Source organism: Arvicola amphibius, chromosome 9 (genome assembly GCF_903992535.2).
Source record: "Arvicola amphibius chromosome 9, mArvAmp1.2, whole genome shotgun sequence".
NCBI classification, from domain to species: Eukaryota; Metazoa; Chordata; class Mammalia; order Rodentia; family Cricetidae; genus Arvicola; species Arvicola amphibius.
The window spans coordinates 98054040-98071222 of record NC_052055.2 but is presented as its reverse complement, the minus strand read 5'-3'; the positions used below and the strand labels follow the sequence as shown (position 1 = coordinate 98071222).

At 40.3% G+C, this 17183-nt stretch overlaps 1 long non-coding RNA gene and 1 other non-coding gene across 2 annotated transcripts; one reads left to right on the top strand and one right to left on the bottom strand.

Moving 5' to 3' along the window:
• The first annotated feature begins 6 nt into the window (after nt 1-6).
• LOC119823083 lies at nt 7-14575 on the top strand. The gene is made up of 3 exons (XR_006020882.1): nt 7-95; nt 6850-6929; nt 14525-14575. It is a non-coding gene; the product is annotated as an uncharacterized LOC119823083 (long non-coding RNA).
• A 1904-nt stretch (nt 14576-16479) lies between these two features.
• LOC119824148 lies at nt 16480-16586 on the bottom strand. The gene has a single exon (XR_005287068.1). It is a non-coding gene; the product is annotated as a U6 spliceosomal RNA (small nuclear RNA).
• Nucleotides 16587-17183: the final 597 nt, after the last annotated feature.

Here is a 17183-nt window from a genome sequence, read left to right as displayed (position 1 = left end):
CCAGGCGGAAGCGCTTCCTTAGCAATGGGAGCTAGGAGGCGAGTCCTGCAGCCCGGCCCCTCGCCGCTGATGGGTCCTCTGGGCTTTGCCTGCAGGTTAGTTGCGCGTGTTTTTTCCCCTTGCCGCTAGCTGTAGTAGGAAGCTTTGCTCCCTGGACCCTCCTTCCAATTCCTGTTTGAGTCGCAGTCCCACACTCAGACAAGCCTTCTGCAGTCCTTGCTCCCATTCCGTGGATTTCAAGCTTGCTTTCTTGTCGGCCTGCCTTCCTAGAGCGGCCTTCTCCTCCTCTCGAGCTTGCCAGCTTTCAGGACTTAGGTCAAGACCTTCCTCCAACTGCGGGCTAATTTTACTCTAGGTTCCAACTCATTCTTGTGTTGACTCTTAGATGTGTGACCCGCTGACTGACAACACTCAACTGCTCTGCTTCACTTAGGGCTCTCACTATGGTATTAACTCTGAACTTTGAAAGCAGTAAGAACAGTGTCTGTGTAGACAAGAATTGGCCTTGCCTTCTGAAACTTCTAATTCCTAACAGTAACTCTCGGGGTGATTTCAACCAGGTACAAGTGATGGAATAAACCACTCTAAAGAATTTCCAAACATGTTGAAAGGATCAATAGACATTTAAAACATAAACAGAAAATGATATCAAAGTGACCAAGTTAGAGGCCGAGGAGATGGCTCAGCAGTTAAGGGCACTTGATGCTTTTGCAGAGGACCTGGGTTTGGTCCCTAGCATTCATGTGGCAGATTATATCTGTCTGTAATTCCAGCTCTGGGGCATCTGACGCTGCCTCTGTATTTCAAGGGCATCAGTTATGTCTGTGGTGTACATAGGTGCAAGCCAAACACTCATATATATATAAAATAGAAATCTCACAAAACAGAGTTCTAAGGAAAGAGAAATAACACGATTTTAAAAAACAGAAGAGAAAAACTCGAAGTGGGATATTTGTTATAAGGGGGGGGGAGGGAATCACTGTTTTTCCATTTGTTCGTTACTACCTTTTACATTAGTGAAAATCTCTTTAGTCTTTGGCTTGGGTTCAGGACTAGTATTTGGAGAGCAGGATTTTAGCGCTCACTAAAATAGAGGTGCTGTGATGCTGGCCAGGGAAGCCAGTAGGCTAGCTGCAGATCTATGGTTTTTCCTCATTTCCTCCAAATCCATCCCCTTGTCTCATCTCCAGCTCTGTAACGGATCTACTGTGGCCTCTCCTCACTCTTGCCAACAGATGGGTCATCCAGATAAAAGCTGAACAGAAATGCCAGAGCTGTCTGATGTTATAAACCAAAATGGACCTCACAGATATGTACAGAATATTTAACCCAAAACAAAGAATATACTTTTTTTCTTAACACCTCATGGAACTTTCTTCAAAATTGACCACATACTCGTACACAGACTGAGACTATCTTCTATCTGTTAAGACAGATAGAAGACAATTGAAATAACACCCCATCCTATCTGACCACCATGGATTAAAATTGGATATCAACAACCATGGAAGCAACAGAAAGCTTACAAACTCATCAAAAACCAAACAACTCATGACCAAATGAAAAATAGGTCAAGACAGAAATGACTTTCTAGAATAGAATGAAAATGAATATCCAACATACCCAAACTTATGGGACACAATGAATGAGGTTTTAATAGGCAAGTTCATAGTAGCAGGTATCTACATAAAAAAATTGAAGAGATCTCATACTAGTAATTTAACAGCACACCCGAAAACTATAGAAAAAAGAAAGGAAGGAAGAAATCACATCCAAAATGAGTAGATAGCAAGTAATATGCAAACTCAGGGCTGAAATCAATAAAATAGAAACAAACAAAAGAAATACAAAGAAACAAAGAGTTGGTTGTTTGAGAAAATCAATAAGACTGACAAATCCTTATCCAAATTAGTTAAAAGGTGAAAGAATATTTAAATTAACAAAATTACAGATGAAAAAGGAAACAACGGAAACTGAGAAAATTCAGAGAGTTATAAGGACATACTTCAAAAACTTCTGCTCTAGCAAATTGGAAAATATAAAAGAAATGCATAATTTTCTTGAGACATACCACCTACCAAACTTAAATCGAGATCAGATAAGCAACTTAAGAAGGCCTATAATTCCTAGTGAAATAGAAGCAGTCATTAAAGTCTCCCAACCAAAAAAAGCCCAGGGCCAGATGGCTTTAGCTCAGAATTCTACCAGACTTTCAAAGAAGAGTTGATGCCAACTCTCTTCAAATTATCCCACAAAATAGAAACAGAAGGAACATTGCCCAATTCATTTAGTGAGGCCACAGTTACTCTGAGACCCACCCCACACACACTCAACACAAAAGATAATTACAGACCAATTTCCCTTATGAACATAGATGCAAAAGTACTCAATAAAATACCTGCAGAAAAAATCCAAGAACACATCAAAAAGATCATCTACCCTGATCAAATAGGCTTGATCCCTGAGATGCAGGGATGTTTCAATGTATATAATCCAATAAACGTAACCCACCATATAAACAAACTGAAAACCACAATCCACAGGATCATCTCATAGATGCAGAAAAGGCATTTGGCAAAATACAACACTCCATGATAAAAGTTATAGAGAGATTAGGAACACAAGGGACATACCTCCGTATAATAAAGGCAGTTTAGAGCAAGCCAACATCCAACATCAACTGAAATGGAGAGAAACTCAAGCAGTTCCACAAATTCATGAGCAAGGCATGGCTGCACACTCTGTCCATACCTATTCCATACAGTACTTGAAGTCTTAGCTAGAGCAATAGCACAACTTAAAGAAATCAGGAGGGTGTGAATTGAAAAGGAAGAGGTCAAAGTATCTTTATCTGTAGAATATATGATAATATAAATAAGTGACCTGAAAAATCATACCAGGAAACTCCTATACCTGATAAACACTTTCAGCATAGAAGCTGAATATAAAATAAACTCACAAAATCAATAGCCTTTCTATATACAAAACATAAAAAATAAAAAGGACAGTAGGACACAGAGATAGAAGCATAGAAGAAAACTACGTGAAGATATAGGAGAAGATTATCTACAACACAAGGTCACACACACACACACACACACACTATCAGAAACTAGGAAACGGAACTGGGGCAGATTTTATTCTCACAATTTCTAAGGAAATCACACTGAACTTGGATATCCAGCATTTAGGAACAAAAAGGCATACCCTTGTGTATTTTGAACAACTCAGTTTATGGTACTTCATTATAGAAATCACAGCAAAAGAACTGGCGTGTTATACTAGTACTAGTACTAAAACTAATAAACTGTCCCCAGTTTTTGATACTCCTTTCCTCAAAAGGTAGAACCTGCCTGTTAAAGATCAACTGACTGAACGATCTGCCTCTGAGAAGCAGTATAACATGGACATCATCTTTCCAGAGTACTTTGGATTTCTATCTCTTCTTGTCCTCTTCAGGGATCTTTTGGGGAGAACCTGGATGTTCTCCATCTGAGGTAGCTGCCTGCTCTCAGAGACACAACTAGCCAGAAACTAGAGATTTCTTCTAATAACCTTCCCAGAAGTGACCCCTCCCACCAAGACTTCCTATGACCACAGCCTCTAGTCATCTCTAGATTGTCACGTTTGGGCCATCCTGAGCCAGAACCATAGAGTGTAGGTACTTGGGTGACATCACAATGAGATAATATTTTAAACCTCTAAAATAGTACATAATTTGTTATGCAGGAATAGAGAACTCATCAACCTGAGAACTGTCTTAAAAATGCAAGTTTTTCAGTCTCCCCCACAAAACTCAGGACTGATTTATGCATTTACAGAGTGTCAGATTGCATTACATCTCTTATTAGCTAGAACGTAACCCAAACATCATTTTCCTCATTCTAAGCGTACAATTCAGTGGCATTAGGTATAGTCTTATTGTGCAAATGTCACCACCACCACGTTCACAATTCTTTCACCTTCCCAAATTGAAGCTCTGTCCTCATCAAGCACTGGCTGCTGGATCGTTACAGCCCCAGGTCCCTCAAAACCACCATCTTTCTCCTGGATGTATTTGTCACTTCTAGGGACCCTATACAAATGGAATCACGCAATGTCGCTCCTTTTGTGGCCGTCTTACCTCACTTGCAGGAGGCACAGTGTGCTTCCACTTCAGCCGCAGTATCGTATGGGCCAGAATTTGCCTGTTTTTAAGGCTGAAGAAGGTTTCCTTTGGTAGATGTAGTATGTATATATTTTGTTTCACTGATGGCCGAATGATAGACATTTAGATCCTTGTCAGCTTTTGGATGTTGTGAATAATTCTGCTGTGCATGTTTGTATATATTAGCAAATACCTGTGTCAGCTCTGGGTTTTAATCCTTTTGGATATGTACCTAGTAATACAATTGGAGAATTTTTGTTTTTAATGTGAACAGGTGTTTTTTTTTTTTTGAACTTCTATCAACACAGGCAATGCCTGCAAAAGAGACTTTGCATTCTATTTAAATCTACAACTTGAAAAGTCTCTCATTATCTACATCCCTCCTAGCTAAATAAACAGTATGCGTAGGATAAGAAAATGTGCAATGTAAATTTCCCTGAAATGGTGAAATATTTAGGAAGCAATTTCAGTATAGAAAGGCTGTATGTCAAGTTTCTATAATAGTTTTAAAATGAAATCTTGTCTGAGTCTACGAATCTGTTCTCACAAGATGCATGCATATTGCCATATTAATTGAATTTTGATAATTTGAAAATAGAACAAGTATCTTCTTTGGTTTTAGTCACAGTGTGGCCCAAATCCATCCACTTGTGCTATTTACCTATGAGCTGTCAATTCTGTTTCTTATGAAAGACACAACACACACAGGGAGCTGTCAGTCAGCGCTGTTGTGATGCTTCCAGCATCATTTCCCAAGACAGGGTTATCAAAAATAAAACAAATCATGTGCAACAAAAGGGGGAATCAATCATGCCATTTTGATGTGTGATGAAAAATACCTTCAGTATGTACAAGTTCAGAGTCAGTGTACGTAGGCCCAGTGACTCCTTAACTTGCTTTATGTAGGCTTTGCGTAGGTTTTGTCAATTCTGAAAGATCCATTTGCGTGTTTGCCTGGCACATGCAAGAACGAGAATTTGATTCCTACACTCTATTCCCCCCCCCCCCGCCCTCCCAAAAGCATACTAACATTAAAGGAAGTTATGACAGTCAGGGGGTGAGTTTTAAAGTAGTTCCGGAGCTGGGGAGATAGATCATTAAGTGTTTGAAATGCAAACATGAGGATCCGAGTTTGATCCCCAACACGGCATAAATAGCCAGTCATAGTGGTGCACAGTTGCAATCCTGGCACTGGGGAGGTGAAGACAGACAGAACCCTGGGCCTCACTGGTCAGCCAGCCTAGCTGAATCAGTGAGGTTCAAGTCCTAATTTAAAATCCCATAATGAAAAAAAAAAGTGGTAAACGGTTTTGGAGGTGTGACACCCAAGATATCCCTCAGGCTCTTACACACATGCACAAGTAATTCCTCTACTTAAAATAATAGTGTGCAAAAAATGTATGGCTTGTTTTATCTCTGTCTCTTTCTCCTCTACCCCACACCACACACACACACACACACACACACACACACACACACACACATTGGGGATTGAACTCAGACCCATGAGCATGAATTTGGACTGGATATCTGATTCCCCTGTGACTGTGATTGATGCGGAGTGAATATAAAGAAGACCTAGTAAAATAGAGATAAGGATCCAAGACTGTAGACTAGAAAATATATAGGATGCTGGGACTTTACAAATAAAAAGAGATAAATACCATTAAAATCAGTAAAATCACAAAGAATTTGGCTAATAGACTTACTAATAAAATTCCAGAAAACTAGAACCTACATTAAAACCCCTCGAGGCATAAAAGAGACTATTTTAGGACAAATGGAGGAGGTACTATTTTACACAGCAGGGAAGGTGTCTTAAAAAGTGCATTGCTCATAAGACAAGATAGCACCTGAAAATGTAAATAAGCAGGAGGTAGCAACCCAGACCTGCACAGTGAGAAACATTCTTAAGTGTGATTTTTGTCTCAGCCTTTACGGGAAGTACAGACAAGAGCAAGAGGGATCTTGTGTCTACTTCAGAATCAGGGTAGGAATTTAGATGGGTTGTAGGGACAGTTCTAAGAAATGTAAAAAAAGAAATACATTATTTGTGTGTACTCACGCACATAACCACATACAAGATAGATGTACATAGATACATCTATCTATCTATCTATCATCTATTTATCTAATATATCTATCATCTATTTAATCCTGTCATCTATATCTAATATATATGTATATCAATGCAAATATAAAAACATTAGATGGGGCTGGAAAGATGGCTCAGTGGTTAAGAGCCCACCTGTTTCTGTATTCAGTCTTACTCTCCTATGTCAACTACTGTCACAGTGCTCCCTACTGCCTGTCTAACGATATTATATTTATCTGGCTTGTTTGGCAGTGATCAAAAACTGGCCTTCTATTTTATATCGTCTTTGGCCAACAGAGTGTTTTGGATGTGTATGTGATGTTCAAACATGAGTTCCTTCAGTAAATCACATAGCATTTCTACCATGCCCTCCCCAACTTCCTCATCGGTATCCTGTATCAGGCTGTTTTCAAGTTCAGGTTACACCCATGTTTTCTACGGAATGTTTCCTGAATGATGCATGCACTCACTTAGTGAATACTCCCCAGTATAGACATGAGCCTTGGAACTGTTCAGACTTTGCTTATTCAGAAATAATTAGAATTCTAAAGTCAAAGGATTCTTCTAGAAAGGCCCTCCAAGAAAATGATTATTTCATGATTTGTAGACATGGAATATCCCGTCCAACATTCCCAATGACCTGGCTGCCCAGCTGGCAAGTGGAAGGTGGATGTTTCAGAAATGGAGGTAAGAGGTTAATCTACACAAGGTCTAGTTAATCTTTATCAATATGTATTGAAGCATATTTTTGCAAGGCTCCGGTGACAGGAACCATCTGGGTAGTGAGATGAAACCTGCCTTTCAGCGGCTTATAACCTTATAGGGGGAAAAGATATTCACATAAATAGAATTCTAGAGAAACCGTGATAGAATCACGAAAGAATTGCAAAGTAATTTAAGAAAGCAAGAAGGAAAACATTGCTTCCTGCCAAATGGATCAAGATGGCTTTGTTTCCTAAACGTTTTACAGAGCTGCAAATCAAAATAAAGAAACTGTCTAACTCATTTCTCTTCTTTGGTGCGGAGCTGCTTCTAAACTTTCTGAGAATGATTCAACCATCCCATTTTGATACCTGCAAGGTAGAATTTTCTGTCTCAAGTCATCAAATCATGTGATTAAAAATTATCCTTCAATATCCTTAAATGACTCTTAAGCATTTGCATGCCACCTTTCCTATTTCCACCGAAGAACATTCCCAGCCATTTTCCAAGTGTTTTTCCAAAATCAAGAATCAGATCTGATATCTGAAATTGTGTCCAATTTCCAAGATGGGATCATCACCTAGCATGTGATTAAACTCTTTATGAATAGACTTTGCTGTGATTAAATTGTAAACACCTGCATGATGCTATTTTGACTTTAGACTGTCTTAAAGGAACACTTTATTCTGAGAAATATAGATTTCTTGAAATAAGCATATCATTTTTCAACCAAGCTGTTAAGGAGACACTCTTAATGACCCTTGAAGCTTTGACATACTTACATTTATATGATAACTCCATGTTTTCCTGTCATCCTAATTATATGTTGAACATACTGTAGATATACATTGGTGACCGCAGAGCAAGCAGCTGTCAAATAATTATATATTCTTAATCATTTCTTTTTCATTCAGGACAGCATGCTTGTTTGTGTTTTAAGAAACCAAAAATTTAATTTAGAAATTGACATGTTCATACTATTTATAGCTGATAACATGAATTGGTATGATTTCTGCATTTTCAAAACAAATATGTGTACATTTGACCTATTGTTGAAAGAAGAGATCTTGAGAAGCACATAGAATTTTTAGCCTTTGACATTCCATTTGGTATGGTAATAATATATGAACAACAGGAATGGTAATGAAGGCTGGTGGGTCGGCTCAGTGGGTAAAGGTCCTTGCCTCTCAGCCTGATGACCTGAGTTCAGTCCCTGGAACCAACATTGTAGAAAGTGAAAGTTAATTCCCAAAAGTTGCCCTCTGACTTCCATATACACAGCATGGCATATGCACGCACACACACACACACACACACAGAGAGAGAGAGAGAGAGAGAGAGAGAGAGAGAGAGAGAGAGAGAGAGAGAGAGAGAGAGAGAGAGAGCGCACTACAACGATTCTCTGTGGATTTCACATCATGCATTCTAATCCCACTTATCTTCCCATCTTCTTTTTTTTCTTTTTTTTTTTTTTTTTTGATTTTTCGAGACAGGGTTTCTCTGTGGCTTTGGAGCCCTTCCCATCTTCTTGAATGTGCTCTGTGCCTTTGCAACCTCCCCCAAAATTGAAACCAAATTAAAAAAGAAAAACAAGAAAAAAGCAAAAACAAATAAAAAACAAAAACAGAAAAGAAGAATCTTATTGTGTAAGATACAGTGTGGTTGTCTTAATTAGGGTTACTATTGCTGTGAAGAGACACCATGACCATGGCAACTCTTATAAAGGAAACATTTTATTGTGGTTCAGTCCTTCATGGCATGGAGCATGGTGGCATGTAGGCAGGCATGGTGCTGGAGAAATAGCCAAGTGTCCTACATATAGCAAACAATAGGAAGTCAACTGAGAGTCACCTTGTGTGGTATCCTAAGTATAGGTAGCTTCAAAGCCTGCCACCACAGTGACATACTTCCTCCAACAAAACCACATTTCCTCCAACAAGGCCACTCCTCTTCATAGTGTCATTTCCTTTGGGGACCATTTTCTTTCAAACCACCACAGTGGTCCATTGAGTCACACAGTTTACCCTTCAGTTCATTCTTCTTCACTTACAAGTGTTCACTGCCACAAGTCATTGGTCTGACTCAAGGCCTCTGGTTTCATGAGCTCTCAGTGGTGCTCATCCTGGATGTCCTGTTGTTGTCCTGTGTCATGGAGATCCTGCTGTTTTGGATCTGTAGGTTCATCCCCTTCACATGCTCTAACAGTTTATAGATGAGGTGGATGTTAGGGTGGGCAAACTCAGTTCTGGTTCTGGGTTGGGAGGTAGGTAGCATTGCCTCAGATAACTCACTTGATGCAGCCTACAGCTCTTGTGATCAGTTCTCCTGCTCTTGGGCCCTCAGATCCAGGCCCCCCCTAACTTAGATCACCAGAGTCAGCTCTACTGTTTTGCTCAGGCAAGATGTAGGGTCCTCTCTTCTGATTGTTGTAGGGGGAAATGTGAGAGGGTGGCGGGGTCAGCTCTCCTGCTCTCATGCCTTCAGGCCTACCACACCTGCACCTCTGAAAACAGGGTCAGCTCTAGCGTGCTGCCCAGGTGGGGTGCAGGGTTCAGTCTCTTATATGCTACAGCTGGTGTGAGGCAGGCTTAGTTCTCTCACTCTAGAGACCGTGGGGCTAGCTCTCTCACGTCCCACCTGTAGCGAGGGGTGGGGGGGGGAGGGCATCTTTCCCTCATCCATGCCACCACATGGCAGACAAGGGTCAGGGTGGGGGTCAGCTCTCCTGCTGTACAACCACTATAAATATAGCTACAGAGTCTTCCCTAATACTGTTGGAAACTGAAATCGACCAAAGTTTAGCTGTAATTCTCTGGAAGTTTGAGATCTTCTGAGAACTCCAGAGTTCCAAAATGGCTACGTCTGGAAGATCTTACTCAGTTGGTTCAGTTTAATTTCTATCGTGAAGATCTTAATAGTATGCTCTAGCAGATGGTTTTCCACCACGCAGGCTATATTTAGATGGGAAGCAAACACTACAGTGAGTTAAACCTGACCTAAGACTTCTCTTAAGAAGTGATATCTTCTTGGTAGAAGGGAGGCTAACAGCATCACAAAAAACATTCTTTTCTAAACTCAGAGGCTGAAGGTCATCTTTCCATCACTCTAACAAGTACCCTAGATAATCAATGTTCAAAGAGAAAGGTTGGCTCACGTTTTGCAGGACTACAGTCTATGTAACATTTGGACTGTGTTAAGGCCGGTGGGAATAAATATGTGTGGTGGGGCAAAAGCACTCATCTGATGACCAGGAATGAAAGAAATAACCGAGGTCAGGATCCCATGACCTTCTTTTACTATTCCAATGACTTAACAACCTCCCTCTAGGCTTTGCCTCTCACAGATTCCATCTCCCCATGATGCCACCTGGCTATCAAGTCTTTAGTACATGTGCCTTGAGGGACTTTCAAAACCCAAACTATCATACTGAATAAAAGGTTTCGTTTTCTGCAGTTGTCAGTCGAATGACTTTCTTGACAATTAAATTTACTGAAGAATTTTATAGAGAAGGGAGAGGGACTTGAACAAAATGTCCAGATGTCATCTGTTAAAAAATGTTTTATTGAGACAATAAAAAATAACATCAACAAGCACTAAAATTTTAATTAAAATATGATTTACAATGCTGCTCTACCCCGCTACAAGCATTCTTATTGGTAGAAAATAACATTGTTCATATCCTTAGGACACTCAAACACCCCATTTGACTTTTTCAGTCTCCCATGCAGAACTGCACTCTGCTCTCTTTTCTATGCCCAGGAGCATGGAATTCTCTTCATTGCTTCCAAATCCACAGTATCAATCCCTCCCTTTCATTGCTGGCTCCATCACTAAATAGATGTATATTATGTTCTCTTGCCTTCTGCTCTGAATATTCCAAGTATTGCGTTTCTGTCAATTCATTGATTGAAGAGCTTCCCTCACAGAATGTTGACAGCTGTTTCAGGCATTTACTAAATAACTCGGGGAACAGCTGCAAATGGATTGGCTAAAGAAGATTTGGAACCATGTCGTTAACATTCATCAGATTCACCCAGTTCCATTGAAAAACCCCTTCATCACAAAAGTAGACTAGCAGGAAGCTGCTCTCAGGAAGCTTGCTAAGAGTCCAAACAGGACTGACTAGTGCTTAGCTCTTCACTAGCTGGCTCGGAGTGGAAAGCATTGATATGCTTGCTGTCAAGTAAGTTAGAATGCTGTCTATAACTAACTTTGCTCTCTTTTGTCTCCTTTGTCTATGTGAGAAAGATACGGAGAATTAATATGTATACTGCACACACAAATCCAGGGTTCTGGCTCACTGAGGATGCTGGTTTCATATAATGTGCTATAAAGTCCTTGTACTTGAGCAGATGGAATTCCCCAGACATACAGTAGAAGTGACCTCATCACCTCACTCACTAGCTTTTTGAACACACAGGAATGTCTTCATGGGAAAGAAAAACTTAAGTATCTTAGTCACCATGAAGCTCAAAACTGTACTAAAATTCTACAAGTAAACATCCAAATACTACTGATAGATATTTAGTGTGGTATAAACATGGACAATTTTTCTTTCTTCCTAGATGTTTAATATAATGTTATTTAAATGTATAATTCTTACATAAGTGTAAAAATAAGCTTTAAGGCCGGGTGGTGGTGGCGCACGCCTTTAATCCCAGCACTCGGGAGGCAGAGGCAGGCGGATCTCTGTGAGTTCGAGACCAGCCTGGTCTACAAGAGCTAGTTCCAGGACAGGCTCCAAAGCCACAGAGAAACCCTGTCTCGAAAAACCAAAAAAAAAAAAAATAAACTTTAAATTCAAATATATAAAGGACAAGCTACTTTCAGAGGTAAAAACAAAATCCCCGATCTTTCAACTATCATAAAAGGATCTCCAGTTTTAAAGAAACTTTCCCTGGGGCTGATTCCACAGATCGATAAGTAGATATTACAGTATTTGTTGTGTGAACAGTTCAAGGATTTTAAAATAATTTGTACTCTTTAAGAAGAGAGGATTCTCAAACATGGATTTGTATTAAAAATGATAATATGTGATTATTACTGAAGCTGAAAATATGAATATCTGTACAGCCAAGCTTAATATAAACAAGGGATAGAATGGTGCATTTAACTCAGTCTGTCAGGTTTCTGGATAACGGAATTTGTTCAGACAACTTGGCCAACAAGAATTTATCTATCCTTGTTGTTTTAGTTAGGTTTCTATTGCTGTGAAGAGACATCATGACCACAGCAACTCTTATAAGGAAAAACATTTAATTGGGGCTGGTTTACAGTTTCAGAGGTTTAGTCCCGTATCATCATCATGGCTATAAGCGTAGTGTCATACATGCAGACATAGTACTAGAGAGGTAGCTGAGAGTTCTAGACATCTGGATCGACAGGCAGCAGGAAGAGAGAGTGACACCGGGCCTGGCTTGAGCATTTGAAACCTTAAAACCCACTCCCCAGTAACACACTTCTTTCACAAAGTCAAGCCTGCTCCAACAGGGCCACGTGTCCTAACAGTGCCACTCCCTATGGCCTATGGGGGTCATTTTCATTCAAATCACCACACTCATCTTTCCACTTTGTTTAAACAGCTCAGGGCTTCTTTTGAGCACCGCTCCTCTGCTCAGATTTTTCCCATTTCCTGGACTGGGTACTGACCTCATCTTTGAGTCTTTCTTGCTTTTTTTGAGCTCCTCTAATGCACTGGACCTATCTCCAAACTGTCGTCTAGTCTGTGGGCCCTTGGCACAGAGCACATGACATTTTTTCAAATCGCATGATGGCATTCTTCTTAATTTTTATCTCATATCACTGACTAATGGTTCTTTGCTTCAGAATCCTTACTGGGGTACGATTGACATACATACACTGTACCTATTTAAGGAATACAACTTGATTCATTTTTTATTTTAAAAAACTTATTTTTCATCTTACATACCAAGCCCAGTTCCCCATTCGTCTGCTTCTCCCATCTCTCACTTCTCCCCAATCCCACACCTTATCCACTCCTCATAAGGGGGAAAGGTCTTCCTTGGGAAGTCAACAAAGACTGGTATAGCAAGTAGAGGCAGGACCAAGCCCCTCTCCCATGTATCAAGGCTGAGCAAGACATCCCTCCATATAGAACGGGCTACAAAAATCCAATTAATGCCCCTGGGATAGGTCCTTGTGCCACTGACAGGGGTCCCAAAACAGATCAGGTCACATAACTGTCACCCACATTCAGAGGGTCTAATCCCATGCAAGTTCCCCAGCTGTCAGTCCATAGTCTGTGAGCTCCCACTAGCTCGGGTCAGCTGTCTCTGTGCTTTTCCCCATCATGGTCTTGACCCTGCTTGTTCATATGATCCTTCCTCTCTTCAACTGAAATCCAGGAGTTCAGCCCAGTGCTTGGCTGTGGGTCACTGCATCTGCTTTCATCAGTTACTGAATGTAGGTTCTATATGACAATTAGGGTAGTCACTAACCTGATTAAAGGGAAGGTCTGTTCAGGCACCCTCTCCACTATTGCTAGGAGTCTTAGCTGGGGTCATTCTTGTGGGTTTCTGAGAACTTCTGTAGCACCAGGTTTCTCCCTAACCCCATAATGGCTTCTTCTATCAAGATATCTCTTTCATTGCTCTTCTCCTCTGCTCCTCCCCCATCTCAGTCTTCTTGATTCCTCAGGTTCCCATTCCCCATCCCTTCCGTTCTACCCTCCTGTCCCAGTTTACTCAGGAGATCTTAAATATTTTCCCTTCCTGGGCCCTCCATGTATGTCCCTCTTTCAGTCCTCCTTTTTGCCTTATGTTCTCTGGGGTTGTGGATTGTAGCTTGGTTATCCTTTGCTTTATATTTCATCTGCACTTGTATGAATATATTCTATGTTTGCCTTTCTGGGTCTGGGTTCCCTCACTCAGGATGGTTTTTTCTAGTTCCATCCATTTGCCTGCAAATTTCAAGATGCCATAGTTTTTTTTTACTGCTGAGTAATACTCAATTGTGTAAATGTACCACATTTTCTTTATCCATTCTTCAGTTGATGGACATCTAGGTTGTCTCCAGGTTCTTGTTATTACAAATAATGCTGCTATAAATATAGTTGAGCAAATGTCCTTGTGGCATGATTGTATACTCTTTGGCTATATGACTAAGAGTGATATTGTTGGGTCTTGAGGTAGATTGATTCCCGATTTTCTGGGAAACCACCATACTGATTTCCAAAGTGGCTGTACAAGTTTGCACTCCCACCAGCAATGGATGAATGTTCCCCTTACTGCACATCCTCTCCAGCATAAGCTGTCATCATTGTTTTTGATCTTAGCCATTCTGACAGATGTAAGATGGTATCTCAAAGTCATTTTCAGTTGCATTTCCATGATAATAAAGGATGTTGAGCAATATCTTATTATGAAATAAATAAATATCTTTCAGCCATTTGATTTTTTTCTGTTGAGAATTCTCTGTTTAGATCTGTACCACATTTTTAAATAAGGTTATTTGGTATTTTGGTGTCTATTTTCTTAGGAGACATGGAGTTGGTGAAGATATTTTCACGTTTTGTAGGCTGCCACTTTGTCTTATTGACTGTGTCTTTTTTTTTTTCACAGATGCTTCACAGTTTCAGGAAGTCTCATTTATTGATTGTTGCTCCCAGAGTCTGTGCTACTGGTGTTATCTTTAGGAAGTGGTCTCCTGTGCCAATACATTCAAGGCTACTTCCCCCTTTCTCTTCTATCAGGTTCAGTGTACCTGGATTTATGTTGAGGTGTTTGATCCATTTGAACTTGAGTTTCGTGCATGAGGATAGATATGGATCTGTTTGTCTTCTTCTACATGTACATATCCAGTTATGCCAGCACTATCTGCTGAGGATACTTTCTTTTTTCCATTGTACAATTTTGACTTCTTTGTCAAAAATCAGATGTTCATAGATGTGTGGATTAGTAGCAGAGTCTTTGATTCAATTCCATTGGTTCACATGTCTGTTTTTATACCAATACCAAACTTTTTATTACTGTAGCTCTATAGTAGAGCTCGAAGTCAGAAATGGTGATGACTCCAGAAGTTCCCTTATTATACAGGATTGTTTTGGCTATAATGGGATTTTTGTTTCTCCATATGAATCTGCAGTCAACCTACACTCATGTTTTCAAGTCATGGCCTTTAGATATTGTTTTATTTTCTGTTGCACAATTCTTCCTGGGAAGACATGCATGAACACCTGTTGTCTAGATAGAGCACTAACGAACCAAGTTCCATATAAGCCTAGCTTGGCGAGACAACAGGTTGGTTTGGAGTTATTTATAGGAATATGAATGAGGAGTTAACTTATAGGAACTTGGTGAACCTCTAGGGGCTACAGAACTGAAAACCCCACCCCAGCATGCACGGCGATTCATAAAACGATAGCCCAGGAGCTCTTTGCTCATGTTTTTAGGTGGCTCTACAGAAGTGTCCCTCTTCACCCACAGTTTTCTATAAGCTCAGGGAAGATCCTTTTGGTCCTGTAGTTTTCTGAGCTTCAGTAGTTTTGTAAGTTCACTTAACTTCCTGGATGTTACTAGCTTTCTTTCTCCCTCCAGTAGGGAGTGTTTATATTCGTAGGACGTGGCACAATATTCTCTTTGGAGAGAAAGTTGTGTTTTTCCTTGACAGAGGTCAGGATGCATTGGTTTTTTAGCATTGATGTGTGACAATATGCTAGAAGATTGCTGGCCAGTAACATTCTCCCAAGCTCAGGACCCAGAGTTTCCATTAGAGGTATTCATTACATAAACAGGATTGATGATTGAGTGGCCATCTGGTCACCTTGAGGAAAAGAGATAGAGATGTGAGAAGGGAATGCTGGTTAGATTCTGAAACCTGGGTTATTAGTTGGAATATAGAAAAAGATTAAAGCTCACGAGAGAAATATGCTTCTACTTTTATTTACTTATTTATCTTTTGAGATTAAAGCCCAGTATGATCTACAATTCATGTCTTAACCTCTAGAGTCCTAGAATGACAGATTCAAGACCAATGCAAAAAGGTTTTTTTTTTTTTTGGTGGTGCCAATTTAAATATTTTTATTAGACATTGCATTTTCTGTTTTATTAGACATTGCATTTTCCACTTAGGATACAGTTATAAAGTGCAATGTTTATTTCACTCCCTGTGCACATGGAACATGTTCAAGTATTGAGAATGCCCAGTAAATTTATTGTAGCAGTTTGAATTTGAAACTGCCATGAAACTTGCTAAATTTGGGTCCTTCAAATGTTTCCCTGTGGAACAAATGCTACATGTCTACTTGGACTGACTTAATCCACCTCTTCAATGGTGGGCCCTGAAGAAGCACCACCAGATGGAGGAGCTCCTCCACCAGGGAAGCCACCAGGCATTCCTCCAGGCATCCCACCAGCAGTCTGGTACAGCTTGGTAATGATGGGGTTGCAGACTTTCTCCAGTTCTTTCTGCTGGTGTTCAAACTCTTCCTTCTCTGCAGTCTGATTCTTATCCAGCCAACTGATGATCTCGTTGCACTTGTCTAGGATCTTCTGCTTGTCTTCATCATTGATCTTTCAAAAATATGGAACGCTTCACGAATTTGCGTGTCATCCTTGTGCAGGGGCCATGCTAATCTTCTCTGTATCGTTCCAATTTTAGTATATGTGCTGCCGAAGCGAGCACTGCAAAAAGGTTTTTAATGAAGGAAACGGCTAATGAACAATTTAAAGTTTTACTATGTAAATAAACAGCGAGCCCCATCTATAAACTTTTATAAAAAATATACACAGTTGTGGGCTAAACTGTGTTCCTCTCCAATTCACACTGAAAAGACAGTGACCTCCTAAGCCCCAGCACTTCAAATGATGAATGCATGGGGAGACAAGGTCTTTAAGTTGATAATTGTACTAGTTTGCTAGTCGTCGCCTTGAGAAAAATATCATGACCAAACAAAATAGCTAGAGGGAGAAAAGGGTTTATTTCTGTTTATAGTCAGTCAAGAAGAGAAGCCACATGGATAATGAAGGCAGTAACTGAAATAAAGTTCACAGGGGAACCCAGCTTACTGGCTTGCTTACCATGAATTACTCAGCTGTTTATACAACCAACCTGCCCATGGGTGGCACCGTCCACAGTGGTCTCAGCCCTACCACATCGACCATAAATCAAAAAGAATGCTGCCACGGACTCACCTACAGGCCACACGGAGGGAGGTGTTTTCTCAGCTGAGGGGCCTTCTTTCCAGATGATTTCAACTTGTGTCAAGTCTGGTGAGGGGCG